This window comes from Tyto alba, unplaced genomic scaffold, assembly GCF_018691265.1.
Source record: "Tyto alba isolate M040663 unplaced genomic scaffold, T.alba_DEE_v4.0 Super-Scaffold_14, whole genome shotgun sequence".
Classification (NCBI taxonomy): domain Eukaryota; kingdom Metazoa; phylum Chordata; class Aves; order Strigiformes; family Tytonidae; genus Tyto; species Tyto alba.
The window spans coordinates 56,902,042-56,919,178 of NW_024881276.1; the positions used below are offsets into that span (position 1 = coordinate 56,902,042).

General features: G+C 39.1%; 1 protein-coding gene across 2 annotated transcripts in view; it reads right to left on the reverse strand.

Moving 5' to 3' along the window:
* GSK3B (glycogen synthase kinase 3 beta) overlaps window positions 1-17,137 on the reverse strand; it is a 152,676-nt gene that overhangs the window by 76,660 nt on the left and 58,879 nt on the right. The window lies entirely within an intron of this gene.

The following is a 17,137-nucleotide window of genomic DNA, read 5'->3' on the forward strand; positions in this document are numbered from 1 at the left end:
TTGATAAAACAGGTTATCAGACTTCTTGCTTGAGGATTTTTTTTCCTTCATCAGCACTAATGCTTTTCAAACACTGTCCCATTTTTCAAGGAATCATCTCCTTAGGCTAAAGGGTATCACAGCACTCTAATTAAAATATTAGGAAATCTTCACATATACTTTTAGCCTAATTTGCCCCAAAAGAAAGAGTACAGAGAAGAAGAGGAAGCTTTAGTAACTATTTGCATAGCAAAACACATTTATGATGAGTTTTTATAGTAGGGACACAGCACTCTAGTAAGATTCACCACGTAGTCACACTAAAAGGTAATAGGGATCTCCAAGAGAAAGAGAGGAGCAGAGTGAAATTATTTCCTATGCCAGGTGAGCACTGTGAATGTAAAATGGCACACGTTAACCACATTTCAAAAGCCTACAGTACCATCTCACAGGCTCCCAATCTCCCAGTTTCCCAAGGACCAGGTCCAGCTAGACCAACACAAGGCAGAGGCAACCTAACTCCCACGAAGCCCAGTCCTCCTCCTCCCAGTATCTGCAAAGATCTAGGAATGTTATCAATTCAGTTGCTCTCTTTTCTGACTGGGATAAGACAGATCTGAATTTAAGCCTACCCAAGGGTAAGTGCCACAACCAATGTCTTAGGAGTGTGTTGCAATGAGAGTCAGCCTTGAGGCCCTGATTCATAAACAGCAGCTTAAATTTGCAGGGCAGAGGTAGCCCCTTACACCCAGCAGCCCACCCCAACCTTATCCTTCTTGTCCGTGCAGCTAGGACATCTGGGTGGCTCATCAGACACCACTTGATTCACCAGCTTGCCACTCAAAGCACAGAGCTTACCAGGAAGAGTTCAACACATACATTAGGCTGCAAACTGTGTTGGTTCAAGAGCTGATCCACAGCCACTCTGAAGTTTTTTCTGCAGAGCAGCAAGTGCAATAGCCATCCCATCTGCCACCGCCTGCAAGTCCTCTCTTCACAGCTTTTTCATGCATCCACTCACTGGCCTCACTGTCAGATATCTGGGCACAACTACACCAGCAAGTTTTCAGGAAAGGAGAAACAAAAAGCTGAAGTTACAGCTGTGAACTTGGGCAGTAGTGACACTGCTGCTGTATAAGAGAGGGATAGCTTTGGGAGCATTCTGGCTTCTACCTTGTTTCCAGAATAAAAGGAGAACTTGGATGTAACCCTCTAGAGAGTAAACAGAAAGAGGACTGATGAAACCAAGGGACTGAGAGAACAAAGACAACTTGGTCAAACCAATCATCCTGGCACCACATCACCCAACACTTCACCAGCAGCTTCCAAGGAAGGCTCAAAAAAGCTTAGTTCCTAGTCATCTGGAACCCTAAAACTGAAAGACATGGGTGTTTAAATTCTCTTACTGAACTCGTAAACAGTTTTCAAAAATGCATTTGTAAAACATAAGAGACTCAATGACCTTGTAACACTGCACGCGAGTCAGTCAGATAAATTTTGCCAGAAAGTGTTTCCTACATCACCTACCACCTTTTCAATGGACCACACGTTCTTTTATGTTTAACATACAGCACTAGAGGAGGTTCTCGTAAGGTAACTTCATTGAAACATCCACTTTTACTAGTAGTGCAAGTTTCAAAACCTTTCACTGACCTTGCCATATACTTTCCACTACAAGATCTTATTTTCTATAGTTTAAGAAGGTCTCCCACTGCATATAGCACACAGAACAGACATGCGGTGGGGATGACCTGTGGGTAACGAAATGAGATTTGTTTTTAGGACCCTTGCCTCATTTGTCACAAAAGGGAAAAATTCAGGAGCAGATAAGGCAAGGAGCTGCAGAAACAGCAGGAATGGTCTTCTCTCAGCCACAGAACTTTATAACGTTGTACTGTAAAGAATGGACTTGAATCTACTACTAGTACACAGAATAATCCACATTAACAGGTTTATCCAGGAAGCTGTTGTATCTGTATTATTCTGCCCAGCTCAGTGTTCTGAAGTATTGAGTGATCAAATGCATGAGATCAATAGGTCCACTGACACTCACACTTGCCAAAAAGCCAAAATTGGCATATTTTGTCCTGCATCCACTACATAGACTGGAAAAATTCCCCATGTCTGCACTTTCAAAGTCACAACAGTAGTCAGAATGTGAGATAATCAAGACAAACAGAGAACCTGTCCTGGCCTAAGGTATCTCACAAACACCACCAGCAGCGAGATGATATTGGCTTGCCCAGGCCATCCCCTGCATGCTTGCCTATTTCTCACCAGTTGCCCTGCTTGTCCTCCCTGAGCATGAAAGTTTATTTGCACCACATTCAAACTATGCACAATCAGGTAGAAAACATGCAGTTCTGACTAGATGGAAGAAGTTGTCAAGTATTTCTGCTCTGTGTTCAAAAAGCTATATATATTCAGAGGTACAAGGAATGTGAAAATCGGTGACGTTCAGCTGCCAAACAAGCTAGGCCCATTGTTACCCCCAGATTAAGTTTCTGAAGGACGCTGATTAAGTCCATGAAAAAAATATCAAGTATCTCTTGAACACTTGGTAGCTTCCAGTGAAATCAAAAGCTTTTTAAGGACTGTTATACCACCTTCAAGATCACAATGTTCCACAAGGGACAAACAGTGATCAACTCCACAGGGAAGCCCTTGCTGTCGTAGCAATGTTAAGGTATACCTTTGACAAAATTTATTCACAAAGAGGAGGATTTGAAAGATTAAACACAAAGGTTTTAAACCACCAACCTACTGCTACCTTATACAATCAAGATGATCACAAATAACAGTTTCCAGGCAGAAATACAATAGCATATCTCTATGTTAAAGCTTTTTTCCTCAAGACTTTAATTCTCCACTCAATACGTTCTCTTTCCTGCCCCGATATTGAAGGGTATGAAAACCAGCAAATCCTATCTCTTCCCATCATTTGCTTGGTTTTTGAGAATCATATATTAAAACAACCAAGGCATTGACATTTAGACCAGTAACAGCCAAATTTAGCTTATGCCCCCTTGAAGCAAACAATGTCTAACTCTCACCTTTATCAAACATAATACCCTTCATTGTACTGGAAGCTAGGGCCTACCTTGTTCTGCGGCACCTCTTCGAACTAGGGATTAGATGTTATTTAATACTTCCATGAGAAATCACAGAAAAGTCACTGAATTCAATTTGAGTAAGCACCTCCCATGAGTTACCCATTTATGGCAAGTCTTTACTGGATACAGAAAACACTGCACAGCTCTTCCTAAGCAGTACAGCACCAAAGAGGATGCTCAAAAGTTTCAGTATTTTCCTAAAAACCATCTGCCTTCAAAGGCAGCCTAAAACACCTCTCCAGGTAAAGTGAAGGAACCTGCACAAGACCATCTCTCACTATATTCACCTCCTCCTCCTATCAGGAGTATTACAGCTTCATGCCAGAGCCAGAGATAATAAAGCAGGGCTGCTGCACATGTGCTTTAACCCCAGATGGGTTCTCTAGGCTGTTTCTGAGAAGCTGAAACTTTCCCTGTGTTAAAAAAACAACAAAAAAAAAACCAAACCAAACCAAACCAAACAAAACAAAACAAAAAAAAACAAAACAAAAAAAAAAAAAAAAAAAAAAAAAAAAAAAAAAACCACCCCCAAAATCTTAAAGACAGGTGAAATACAGGTGCTCTACTACCCACACCTGTACAGAATACTTGCTATTGTCAGTTTTATGAGCTTGAAAATCTAAGCTTGCTCGGTAACGTTTTATGTGTATTCCTCATGAACATTTTAAAATACCCATCCAAGAATTACTACAAACCAATGGAAATGTAACTAGTCTCAATAACCTTTTAAGCTTCTGGTTTATTTTATTTCATGGACTATTTATGATTGTGTATTTTAGAAGTGGGAAATCAAAATATGAAACCTGTTATCCCAGTAAGCAATAACTGATTCCAGTTTTAAGCAGCTGAAGGTATCTTGTACTTCACAGTACCTCATGTCATAGTAACTGCAGTTTCTTTTAAAAGTTGGTGCTCAGGAAAGAGCGGGCTATAAAAGAATCTCTGATTATCAGAAGCGAAGAGATCCAGGATTGAATGCCAGCAGCTTCATCTCTCCAACTACCCAGAGTTAGTCTCTGCACATCAAGATCAACAGTCACAGGAGCCAGGTTTGCAATATTGTTCTTTGTAGGCAGAGCAGATGCAGCTTTTAACAGGAAAGTTCTCATGATAGCCCATACTGACAGAAGCATTAAGCAGCTACATCCTCACTGAAAATACAAAGAACTACTATCAGCTGCCTCATACTTCTACAGGATTGTGCCTTCTGAGTTCAATTAATTTCCTTGTCCCACTCCCGACCAGTGAACAGTGCTTTTCCACATTTTATTGAAATCAAAATTTATGCAAAGGGTGCTGAGACCCTTTTGCATTCAAAAATCCCAACTTCATGAAATAATGAAGCTACTTCCCACATCGCTCCCTACACATTCCCGTGTTTACTGCACACGATGTTAGGTTAAGACAGAGCCACCGTATCTTGAGCTATATTTACATTCAGGAAAATTTAATTCAAATAAATTTTCAAGGTGAATCAGTTAAAATTTCCAACAGTATTTAGTTGGACGGCTGCAGTCAAAAGGGTCTCAGCCAAATTTAATTCCCTTTGAAATCCCATTATGAATTCAAGTAGTCACCTACAGATTCATTACCCACAAGCAGATCCACGAAGACAAGCCAGTAGGACAGGATGCCACAAGCTCAGTGCCCCACCAGAAACGGACTCTCTACTACCACCGGCACACAGCGCTGTGCATTTACACTGGGTACAGGCTGTTCCCACTAACAAGGCGAACCCCTTCCAAGAGATACTCATCAGGCTAGCTCCAAACAAGAGTCCTTGCACTGTTTATCCATCCTGCTAATTGATGGCCTTCATGCTGCCACAGAAATTGCTCAACGAGTACGCTGACTCTTATGCCTCTTAACACTCCAGGCAACCCTCAACATGCCCCAGTTTTATTATGTCTCATACTACTTTCTTGTCCTACTAGATCTGTTAGCCCTATGTGAAAGTAGATAACCTTTATGCATGTTATGCACAGTTACAGAAGCAGAGTCATTGCCTATGAAGAAATCTATTATATTATCTGCAAACCACGTTCTTTTTCACCCTTTCCCAAGTTATGTTGACTTTTCAGAAAAGAAAATAAAATAAAAGGAAAAAAAAAAAAAAAAAAAAAAGTAGTATGCACTGTACAAACTTCTTGACTATTTGCCCTGGCTCTTCAAACACTGACTCCAATCACGTACTGTGGTTTCCACCACACCAGGGAAAGAGCTTTTCTATTTCATATACTCTCATCCTGCTGCTTTTGCAGGTATCTAAATGACAAGTGAATAGTGTTAATAAGCCCAGTGTAATAAAGGAAGCCACAGGTCTCTAAGACAGGCAATTCTACTACAGGTTACTGTGATGTTGCACTAACAGAAGAACTAGAAAGAGTAAAGCACTATTTAAAAAAAAAAGAAAAAAAAAAAACTACAGAGCTTCCAATATCATTGCTTCACCTAAAAATTATTAGCTCTTGCCACCTTCTAATTTTATAACTCAGAATTGCTCACTATTTATAAAGTGCATTCAGCAGAGCACCACAAACAGTAAGTATTTATCCCTATTTTTAGGAATTTTTCCGAAATCTGTGCTCACCTCAGATGTCCTGCTCTACATCCTGTTAATCCCTGTCAGACTTCATCTGAAATGTGCTCACATAGCTGTTCAGTGTCAGAAAGCAAAGCAAGTGCATCTGTGTAAGACACTGAATTTTATCTTCCTCATGCTCTCAAGCCCATGGCACTACATTTTTTGAGCAGCAAACTCCAAAGTGCTCATTTCCACACCTGCACACTTACTACTAAATTCTCATGTTACTCAGCAACTTATTTAAGTTTCCGATATTATTTAACAGTAAACGCACACTCTTCCACAACTGTGCCTTACTGAGTTCACACAGGCAACACAATCATCCACTATGAACTTTTACTTAAAAGAAATTCTCCTCTGTACACTTGCAGCAAGAGGTAGACAGCACAGCTGGAAGCTAAGGAAGAAATACGCGTGTCCCACTACACCACTCAGGTAGTACCTGAAATGGGGCAGTGCAACTTAAGTACCCTACAACAAATTATTTCATTTCTAATCAACATATTTGCACTGTCACACTGATCTGGTATGATTGAGATGGCCCAAAATACTTGGTACAACCTTTGTGACTCATATGTCTGGTGATATTAAACGAAGATGAATGCACAAGTGTCTGCAAACTCAGACTGATAAACTGATCCTTGGACAAGTCTTCAAATGAAGCAGAAGAATCTTTAAAAGACATCGAGTTGTCTTCATCCTCACTTGGTAAAATTCAGGGAGGAAAACAAGGACAGAAATACACTCTCGCTCTCTGTGACAAAGTACCTTTTGAATTAAAAAAAAAAATTAGATCCAGTTGTTCTTTTACATATGCATTGTTATGCTTCAATGATTCAGACTGGATGTTTGTATTTTGACTAGTTACATCAGAACTAAGCAGTCTACTCACCATGACTGGGCTTTCAAAGGAACATCACAAATGAAGAGGTGAAATAAGCACCTGTTGGGCCTGTAACAATTAGACCTGGCTTCAATTTTAGAAGAACTATAGAATATAGATGTGTACAGTCTGGGTATTTGCATCATGACACATACAGGAGCCTTGATTACTCGTTCCAGTTCACCATATCAGGCACTACATAAACAAAAACCCATCCTGAAGAATGCACACGGCATTCTACTTAGTTGACAGTCTGCAACATATATTTAAAAATATGATAAACACCACACCTCACATTTCACCCTAAAGAAGAGTGAGTGCCTTCCTTGCTCCTGCCCAAAAAACAGTACAAATGCATGATGACCTCTTTATTGACATCACACCTGATATTTTAAAACAAGTATGAATACAGTACCAAGCCATCAAGCACTGTAATTAGAATTTTCCTTAATGAAATAAGTTTCTCACTATTTTTCCAGAAATATTTCTTATTTTCGGTTATTACATGATACAACTCTTAAAAAGCCACTCAGAGAAAATCAGATTCACTTTTACTTCCTGCAGTAGCTCATACAGGATTCTAGATCATCCAACAAAACTTCACTGTCTCCATCATCCTTTAAATTTAGTCTTGGGCACCATATGCCAAATTTCACTGCATAATGCAGACAGATAACATGAGAGAAAAATAAAAGTGGGACATAAAGCCAAAACAAGCTTTTCTCAAAAAAGCACCATATAAAGTAGCAGAAAAGTAATTCCTTGTATTTTATAGGCTAAAAATAATTGTGTTGGTCACTCACATCTCATCTTCTCAGTTGTCCCAGGGACCAGGAAGTATCCAAGTCACAGGAAAAACCGTCAGCATGGCATATTCTAGAATACGCCTGACAATCTGGAGTGCCTCAGTCTCTGCACTAGAGATGCTTGACAAAACATTTAAAATAGCTTCCTTTTATTATTTTCCCATGTCTTGGTACTACATTTCAGAGCAGCAATGGGCAGTGCATATAGCCTTTAGCAGCAAAGAAAATAATCATCAATTATATGACTCTCAAAGATTTGAAAACTTCCCAGAAGGAGCGTACCAGCTGGTTCTCAAAGGCCAGGCCTACTCAAGAAAACAAAGTGACAATCAAAAATTACTCCCATTTTCACATTTCCTTAAACCTTCACCCATTTGCTTTATTTTTTTTTGCTTCCTCATTTTGTTTTCTTCTTAGTTCCTCTTCAAGGAGGGACCAGGAATAAAAAAAAAAAAAGGCAGCTCATTTAAAAGGTTTTAAACAAAGCCAAAAGGGCTGAACTACACAACAGTGCCAGAGGGCACAGCACAGCTGTCTTGGTGACACATGAATGAAAAGATCTGCCCCCCTCCCTGCTTCAGGAAGCCTCTGTTGAGCAGCAGGTGGATCTCTTCTGTCCTTCCTGTGTCTCATCTCACCAGTTATCCCTTCCTTCCCCTCAAGTGAATGGTTACCACTGCAGAATATTTTAATAAATAAAAAATACTGAGTTCAAAAAGTACACAGTTTGCCACTGTCTGATTTAGCAGCCATATATTTTAAAGATAAAAATCTGTGTTCACAGGCAAAAATTTAAGCCAAATTACTTGATGTATTCCAATCATGCTCTAAGAAGGGCGCGTTGCACAAAAGAGAATTTAACTGAGTACAAATGAAATAAGTGAGTGAGAGCCACAGATATGTAATGTTGCTAGATGTAAAAAGTGTTTATGCTAAATTTTCCGTAGTCAGACAATCTCATGCTGTGGGACTTCTAAGAGAAAAATACACAGTGGTACAACAAAAAGCCTTAAAGCAACTGCATGCACTAAACATCCAAGTAGTCTCACAAGCACCATTTTTATCTCAACAAGCATCAGCTAATCTTCTATTTATACTCTACACAATACTTTTCTCTCTCCCTAACTGGGAGACAGGTGTCGAAGGTTCCTACTGGGACATCATTTTCACCCAACATCCGCTTTAATACCCAAGCCTTATACAGCAGCAGCCTTACCTAGCTCCCAAGCGCATTAGATATGCCTAGTCTCTGCCTGTTTGTCTTAGCTAGAACTGCAAGTTACAAAAAAAAAAAAAAAAAATCTAGCTTAGAATTTGTGTACAACCTCAGGCAGCAGTATATCACTAAATCACTGAGATTCAGAAGGACTTCAGCAATTTTACTGTGACTTTTTTCTTTTTAAATGACCAAGTTCAAGCTACATTCATGAAACAAAAAACAGCCCTTGATTCTCCACTTCCAACCGACTGCGCACTTAGAAAGGCTACTCCATTGCCACTTCATTTTTAAATGAGAAAAGCAATAGCTGCTCCCTCAGCCTGTAGTCTGACAAACTTAGAGACGAATATCCAATATGAGGACATACTCTCAGGCAAGCAAAGATGCTTCATGTTAATGCTACCAAAAGCAAGTCTTCATGTTAATGCTACCAAAAGGCTACCACAGATCTTTCCATAAAACACCATATCCACAGTTTTCACAACTGCTTTTGAACACCAGCATGGCACCCCGACAGTGAAGAAAGTTGAAGTCAGCTCTCGCCTCAGTCACACAGACCTACGCATATGTGCCAAAGCAGAAGGCGTGACCCAAAAGTAAAACTTTGATTTACAAATGTGTACAATAAAGATGTTATCCCTACTGCACGCAGAATGACTGTTTTTCCATGCCAGTCCTTTTCAACTTGTCCATCCAAGTGCCTGAAGTCAAAGGAAAGGAAAATGTTATTTTAAAATAGAACTTAATTTGACCAGGACCAGGAATTTTGCAGCATCTTCAACTATACTTGCACAGCTGTATTATGCTGCCGGCATGTGGCGGAGTTACAGCTATTTATGTGCTTAAACTACACATTTCCACACCCTTAATGGGTTTCGAATTCTTTCAAACTGTAATCTTCACTCTGAACATCATTATTTCATAACAGCATCCCTACAACGTTATTCCTTTTTAACCTCGGTGTCTCAAAGCAGTCTCCAGCTTAATTTAGGAATGTATATAAATATATATATATATATATGAAAATATAATTTCATGGAATGTATCTATGAATTTCACAAACATCAGACATATGAAATCACATCCTTTAGTAGATGCGTGACACAACAGGAAATAAACCAAAGCATTATTACAGCAGCTATATGAATTATCTGGACCAGTGAGGTGAAAGACTTTTTAAAAATTCAATATATCTTAAGGTTCTTTTTGTTGGTCAGTAGATTCACATAGGACAGATAGGTTTAACTTTAGTCTCAAATTATGCACTAGAAGTGGACAAGAAGAGAAAAAAAAATCGACCACAAGCAGGTACCTTGATTTAAAATCCTATATTTGGTCCCAGTTGAGGGAGTACCACAGAAAAACCTATGGAAATAGAAAAGCTCAAAATCCAAAGTAAATGCACCACTTCAACTGCAGCATATATCTATACAAACGCCTCATCCACAGGGTAAGGGAAAAAAGTCCTGAAGGGCTCTTTTGACTCCCCCCTTTTCAAAGAACATTTTCTTATGGCACGTATTTCCCTACTCACATGTTGGCTTCCACATGGCAACATGTGGAAACACATTTCTACACGCACATGCAGCCACATGTGCAGATGAAGAACACTTCCTCCTCTTCCCCAGGCCAATTGCAGCTAGATGACACTGCATTCCCTGGGCAGCAATTTTCAGTCCAACTCCCCAGCTAAAAAGCAAAACTGAAATGAATGCCCTTAATACAAACTTCAACTTCACGTGCCAAGCTGAAGATTTTGCATTAATACCTTTTATGCATCCAATTAGTTTGTCAGATTAGAAAACACCTGTAGAAACAGTCAACACAACTACAAATAATTTTATCATATAGACTTTAGCATATTACAAAGTAAAGATGCTTCTCAGCCCTCTTAGAGCTCTTCTAGGCCATATAAGTATGTCTAAGGTTTCAGCTGATACAATGAATGGTACACTGCTCACTTCAGACTGCCAAAAGCACGGGTACAAACAGATTTTTGGTTCTCTATCAAAACTCAGTGTTTGCAAAAACTGGAAAATGGAATGAAATACAAGGCTGTGAGTGAGAATTCAGCTATCTACCCAGTCTCTTCAGTGTGCTGTGGACAGACGGGCACTGCAACTGCAGTTATAGCAAAACAACAGAACCGGCTCCTATAAGCCAGCTTTCAGGATACAGACAGATAAAGTACTACTGTAAGAAATGCTATTATCTTGGTAAACATCTCTGACAATCTGGCTAAACTAAGCTGGACCAGAGCTACAAGTCTGGTCTCTGTACAAAAGTCAAAAAAACTCTCTGGAACTGAAAATAGCCCTCCAGCTCTTTAGAAGATGAAAAAAATATCCTGAACATGTGCCCAGGCATCTCCCATTCTGCAAATAGTATCTGATAGCCCCAGTCTTTAAGAAGGACTGCACTTCCTCAGATGGGGATACGTAGGACTAGAGGAATAGGTTTGAAAAGGCCTAAAGTCAGGCTCAATTTTCTTCCTTATTTTAGTTTTACAAAAGTTCATAATATTTGCTAAAGTCTCCAGAAAAAATTTTCAGCTTTCCTTCCCCGCTTGTGAATACAGCCATCACATTAAAGAACTCAGAAGACAGATCTTGTTCTGGGTGCTCTTTCTAGCTATTTAACAGCAAAATTAAGGCATCCTTTTAAGAATGACACCTCCATAATGATCTTATGAACAGTGATTCACTATTCCTCAGATCTTCAAAGTAGCTAAGATGTGCAAGTCCTCAAAGACTTAAAAGAAAGGTCCTTAAATGTTATTATTTCTCATCATCATGTCTTCCTTTTGTGACTTTTTATCCCATGGGTGCTTCCAACTCAACTGAGATAGGGTAAATAAAAAAGACACTTTTGAGAAAAGGCCTTGCAGATTAATGTTTGACTATTCAACAATCCTTAGATGGAGACATGAGAGAGCTCAGTTAGCTCACACACAGAGATTAGATTAACAAAGGAAGTGCAGTCCTTAGTTCAGTGGAAACCTGTGCAGATGACAAGAGGTCACGGAGAAAGATGATTGTGAATATACCAAAGCAGGTCCAACTTCTACACTGTATTCAAGACTTATAACGCTGACTTAAGATGAAGACAGTGTTCATTCTAAACCTCTGTGATAACTTCCAATTCCTCCTCTACTTCACTCAGTGTGTGCTCGAAAGGGTCTACAGCTCGGGCACATACAGACAAAGGAAGTCAGAGTTCTATGCGATATCTCAATTTTCAGCAGTAACAATGGCTTCTCTTCAATAATACATTTAACATTCTCATGGCAAAACTGCAGTGAATAGGAATAGGAGCCTAAAAGATGGATTTGTAAAACATGAAAAGGCAGGATGCTGCTTGCATCCTGTCTGAACCTGGCAAAGGGAGACCAAACCTGCACTGAAGACAGTGACAACTTTTCCCTTAAAGCTTTCCATCTGGGTTCTCCGACACGTACCAAGAGGCCGGGTGTCAAACTCATATTTGTTTGTCAGTCTATCGACATTACTATCTATAGCCCAAGCTTACAGACTGAAAAAAAGACTTGTTTTAACTCATTTTTACCAGGTTACTAGATACATCCCTCCTCAAAACAGATCAGCTACACTAACAGTGACCTTAGTACACTGAAGCCCCCCGAAAAGGCAGCCTTCTTTCAGTATAATGCTACTATCTGCTGTATCTTAAATGACCAAGGATAACAGAATGCCAATAAGCCAGGGAGGGACAACCAAGAGTGGAACTAATTAAACCATTTGAAGTCAGACTCTCACAGTGGTCTGTCAACCACTGAGATTCTGAGAGAAAAGGCTAGCTAAATAACTCATTAGTCAACAGGTTCGCCCTTTTTGTACATGCATGTTTATAGAATGATACCTTCAACCACAAGCAAAGATGCACAACCTATTAAAAAAACTGGGTCAGATTGTGAATGCTTTAAACAGAAAAGTCTCTTGAAAAGTTAACAGAACTTAAGACCCTAAATATCCAGTCATTTTTCAACAGGAATTCCTCCTTGTGGTTTTACATTTTTCATGTGAGCTGCTATGATCAAAGTTGCTGTAATTAAGTTAACACAAACAGTGGATACGGGCTACTTTGTAAAAGGATCTTTTTATACTTAGCAGCTTGACATATCTGAGGCAGGAACTGAAGGAAAGCTGCTGCTCTTTCAGAAGCATTTCAAACAGCTCACAAAAGGACACACACCCAGCAAAGAGAAACCAGAACCTCAACATAGACATATTTTTCCATCCTGCTGCTTTATTGGGTTTTAAGGCTCAAATTAACACTGGGATTTTACATATTAAAAAAAAAAAAAAAAAAAGATGATGCACATGGTCACAACATATATTCCTCCCATAGCTAAAAATAGGAAAGCACTGCCTCCTATTCAGTGGTCTCAGTTTTATCAACGCAGGGCTTCATATTTATGGACCATTGGGGCCCTAGCATGACACCCTCTCACACTCCAGAAGATCTGCCTACTTAATTAATTCAGGTAACTAAGCCATGGGTACCCACAGTTGGATTGCTGAACATAGGCAGTCCCTGAATAATTTGACAGACTGGATAGCATGAATGGTTCTTGTTACAGAATTTGGTTTTCTCTTCCTGCACACTTCAGGTCTATGTGAGCCATTACCAAGATATGTGATGCCCAACCTAGATTGTCTGAAAAGGTGTAGGATTATTAAGAACTCTCCTCATCATTTAGATGGCAACAACCTAGCACTAAAGCAGAAACATTAAGTGCTGCAATTCAGGTATGAAGAATTTAAATATTTATTTTCAGTCAGCTGAGAAATACTTATAGAAATTCACACATTCATTCCAATAGGATTTCTTAAGAATGGGCATGGAATGACATAAATAACAAAAACTAGACTAAGAATTTCCTACCTGTGCTAACATATCTGCTTGCTTACTATTGGTGTTTTGCAGGATCAGACAGCAATACGACTGACTCTTAATCTGAAGAATATTCCAATGAACATGCCAACAAAATCAGTGCAAGAAAATGTACGCTACCAGTTTTTTCTTTTCAAGTATGACAATTAGGCTGTGTCAGTTAAGGGCCTGCACTGACATGGATAAAAATAACAGAAATTATTATAAATAATTTAACTGTACATGTCTTTCAGTGCTTTGCATGAGGACCTATTCTTATGCATCTGTGGGACAGAAGCAGAAACACAGTATAGATCTGTGAAAGTTGGGATATAGTCTTTAGGAAATTTTGCCATCTGAATGGATTTTGGTCCCAAAAGCTTGTGAATAGCTGTCTTACATCATTTTCTGAAGAGAAACATCTCTTCTCTTACCCTTGTTAAACTTTTAACTGAAAAACAATGAAAATATAACCCTCTGTACTAACTAGAGACAAATTCAATAGTCCCACAGATGAGCAATAAATACCATGTAGTTTGTGAACTACCCACCTAAGTATCATTTAATTGTCCAAAACTACATTACTTAAATTACTTACACTTAATATGGAGATCTAGCTTAAAGAAGGCAGAAGAACTACAAACCAAAATTAAGTATAAATTTCTATATTTTTAAATTATGCCACTCAGCCATTTGTTTCTACTCCTACTGTACCAGTAGTATCGCTCTAGGTTACACTGAACTCTAGACATACTCATTTTAAAACCCAGAGCACTTCAGAGACCCTGTTTAAAACACAGCCGTGCAGGAACCACACTACCTAGCTGAAGAACCACTAAACTACAATAAGGGAGTAGAAAGAAGTAGGAACATTGCAAACTATCTTTACCACCACAGAAACGGTAATATTCAACTCTTTAGCAAAGATTTTATGCTCACTTCATTCTGGCATAGACCAATTCTGCTTCCACTTCAGTGGCAGCTGCCGAGAAACCTGTCATAGCAATGTCAATGGAAAAAAAGAATAAAAGACAAGCCCCCTCTGGTAATTCCAGCTTTCAAGCTAGCCTTAAACCCAGATAAAAGTATCCCAACTTCTTGACAGAAATCTAAAAACTGGTAACTGTGATGCATTTTCCAGATCTTCACAATAAACTCCCTCCACATTCAGAAAATGCATAAGCAGCCTAGAAGTTACACTCTCTTGGGACTTCCTAAAGTTTCTGAATTATGCCCTTTAAGTTTCAAGACTTCCAGCTGACTTTTCTAAACGCCCTTTTTTTTTTTTTTTTAAAGACCTAAATCACGACAAAGGAATTCTACTGCATGTACCAAGATAACTCATTCAGTATATAAACAAGCAACAGCTGGAAGCACACGGATGAAAATATCGTTGATGATCTACACTTCAGGAAGTAACTTCCATGCATTACTTTCCTCTTCTTCCTTCACCACCACTGGGATCAGTGCAGATCGGTATGTCTAAAGTGCTCCTTCTCTTCCCTAGGAAGCTGATAAAGTTGATGTAAGTCAAACTACTGCCACTTTGGCTGTCTACAACAGCAGCTTTCCTCATCATTGCTGAAGCAGGGGTGTACATTGAGAGCGAAGAAGGAGCAGATTTCTTAAGGAACTCCACTCACCAGGGCTTGGATCTGGATCAGGCAGCCGTGTGGGGGTGGCAGCAGCCCAGCTGAGCTGCACGCCACAGCTCAGCACTGTGAACAGAGGAGCTGGTCCACTCCTATGCTGCAATCAAACGGTACAGCCAACAGACATTCAAAATTCCCTGTTTAACTGGTAAAGTATCTAGTCCAGCATTTATGACCCGGATCAGATACTCAAAGAGTAGCATACTCTGAAGTAATTATATGTTATTCTTGCTATAAGATACATATCTCCAGCTTCCAACTCCATCCAGGCAGAGGCTTTCATTCAGCCTGCACAAATTTACACCTCCGGCCAACAGAACATACACTTCCAGATAAGAATGTGAAAAGAAAGGGAGGACTGACTAAACTGAGGAATGACTGCAAAAACTAGTGAGCTGAAAGCAAAGGTAGAGGGTGTTGTGCAGTTGAGCCACAAGTTTGGGATAAGAACATGAAAAAATGCGTAACTTGCAGACTACTGCAGTTGTGACCCTGGCAAATTACAAAGTTAAAAAAATGTATTTTTAAATTAATGCTGTCTATCTGTACATCTACACATGCACTTACCATTAATTCCACCTAGTTTAGGGGTATTAAAGCCTCCAGGTACTGGATGTTCTCATCTTATGTCATCCTATATAGGCAGTTAGTTCAGAGTCCGAACTGGAAGAACCCTACTTAGCTTTTTAGTTTAGCTTTTTTCCACAAACAAGAGGGCTGCTATTCAAATCATGTCACTCCAAAATAAAAAGATATAAAATCAGGTAACAAAAAGACATGGAATCAACTGCTGAAGCAAAAACAACCGAAGAACTATATTTTATTCTAGATGCCCAGTAGAGATTTATTAAAAAAAAAAAAACATGAGGACATCACAAAGAATTAGTATCTGATGGGTAGGAACTAAAACACTCCGTCAAGTTTTCATTTTGACACCCTACACAACCTCAAAGTCATGAGACTACAGAAATGAAAGACTTTGGTCCAAAGCACTAGCTGACATTCACCAAGCCTGACATGGTAAGGAAAATGCCCTGGCCTTCCCCTTAAAACTGCGCAATGGGAAGAGATCAAAAAGCTCTTTAAACGTAACTAGGTTTAGAGTTTTTGTTATTCCTCTATCTTTTCCATTCTTCCAAGCAATCCACTCTTACATCATACTGTATGCATCCCCAGGACTAATTGCCTTTGACACATAATACAGTCCAGAAATAACTCAGATGTAAGAACAATGTAAGAACTTTACACTCCTTTCTCAATTAGAAGTTAAACAATGCTGCATGCCTACATTAATTTAAATGTATCCTTCCTTTTCCATTCTTCATCTAACGTATCTCTGATATGCTGATGCCTGTAGTGATGACAGCATCAATTTAAAGTCTCAAGGAAGAAGCATACACCAGTTCCTTCAAAACACTTCAAAAGAATGTTTTTGCTACCAAAACATGACACAAAGAATAAACATTACCAGTGAAGCTAGCTGTGCATTAAGTCTTACTGGAAAGATGAGGAAACTGAGATGATAAAAACATCATCCAACAGCCTTTAAAGTATTTCTAAAACTAACAGTAATTCTCAAATTGTAAAAAAAAAAAAAAGTTTCAAATTGTTGATTTTCCTTAAACGCATATGCTTCAACTACCTATTTTTAAGCTCAGATGTTTTTATATCTAGACCATGCCAACAAGATTATCTGTGGCACTTCATCTACTGTCCTTATGCTTCTATAGTGATGAATGCGGTGGCCTTCAGATACTAAAATCCACACCATTGATTTCAGATGCTAAAACCAGTACCTTTGCTATCACTCACTGCTTGCACAAGTTTAGCTGCAGGCCACATGACTATAAGAGAAAGCAGTCAAGCTCACCAAGTACCAAGCAGAGGACTAACAGCAGTGATGAGGCTGCTGATGGTCTTTAACTTTCATTTGGTTTAAATATCACCAGATAAAAATATAGCTTTTTGGAAGGCTACTTGTTTAGAATAAAGAATCACTAGTCTATTAAAA